Here is a 1475-nt window from a genome sequence, read left to right as displayed (position 1 = left end):
GAAGAATTGCATGAATTTTGAATTTTATAACAGATTAATTATTTTTGATGTGGTGGCAATACTTTTGGTTTCTGAATGTATGCTTAAACAGTGCATATGTCTTTTGAATTTGTTGTTCATGAATGATTGGCTCTTGAAAGAATGATGAAAAAGGAGACATGTTACTTAGGATCTGAAAAATCATAAAAATGATTCTTGAAGCAAGAAAAAAACAGTGAAAAAAAAAACGAAAAAAAGGGGAAAAGAAAAAGAAAAAGAAAAAAAATAAAGTTGTGATCCAAGGAAAAAAGAGTGTACTTAAGAACCCTGGACACCTTTAATTGGGGACTCTAGCAAAGCTGAGTCACAATCTGAAAAGGTTCACCCAATTATGTGTATATGGCATGTATGTATCCGGTGGTAATACTGGAAGACAGAGTGCTTTGGGCCACGGCCAAGACTCATAAAGTAGCTGTGTTCAAGAATCATAATACTTAACTAGGAGAATCAATAACACTATCTGGATTTTGAGTTCCTATGGAAGCCAATCATTTTGAATTTCAAAGGATAGAGTGAGGTGCCAAAACTGTTCAGAGGCAAAAAGCTAAAAGCCCTGCTCATCTAATTAATACTGATCTTCATAGATGTTTTTGGAATTCATTGCATATTCTCTTATTTTTATCTTATTTGATTTTCAGTTTCTTGGGGACAAGCAACAATTTAAATTTGGTGTTGTGATGAGCGGATAATTTATACGCTTTTTGGCATTGTTTTTAGCATGTTTTAGTTAGTTTTTATTATATTTTTATTAGTTTTTAGTTAAAATTCACTTTTCTGGAATTTACTATGAGTTTGTGTGTTTTTCTGTGATTTCAAGTATTTTCTGGCTGAAATTGAGGGACCTGAGCAAAAATCTGATTCAGAGGCTGAAAAGGACTGCAGATGCTGTTGGATTCTGACCTCCCTGCACTCAAAGTGGATTTTCTGGAGCTACAGAAGCCCAATTGGAGCGCTCTCAACTTCGTTGGAAAGTAGACATTCTGGGCTTTCCAGAAATGTATAATAGTCTATACTTTGCCCGATATTTGATGGCCCAAACCGGCGTTTCAAATCAGCTCAAAACTGCCTGGCGTTAAACGCTGGAACTGGCACGAGAATGGGAGTTAAACGCCCAAACTGGCACAAAAGCTGGCGTTTAACTCCAAGAAAAGTCTTTACATGAAAATGCTTCAATGTTCAGCCCAAGCACACACCAAGTGGGCCCGAAAGTGGATTTTTATGTCATTTACTCATTTCTGTAAACCCTAGGCTACTAGTTCTCTACAAATAGGACCTTTTGCTATTGTATTTTCATCTTGGGATCATTTTTAGATCTTTTGATCATCTTTGGATCTTTGATCATCTTTAGATCTTTGAATCTTTTGATCACGTTTTGGGGGCTGGCCATTCGGCCATGCCTAGACCTTGTTCTTATGTATTTTCAACGGTGGAGTTTC

Source organism: Arachis stenosperma, chromosome 1, assembly GCF_014773155.1.
Source record: "Arachis stenosperma cultivar V10309 chromosome 1, arast.V10309.gnm1.PFL2, whole genome shotgun sequence".
Taxonomy (NCBI): domain Eukaryota; kingdom Viridiplantae; phylum Streptophyta; class Magnoliopsida; order Fabales; family Fabaceae; genus Arachis; species Arachis stenosperma.
The sequence above is the reverse complement of the archived record's forward strand: the minus strand, read 5'-3'. Positions refer to the sequence as shown.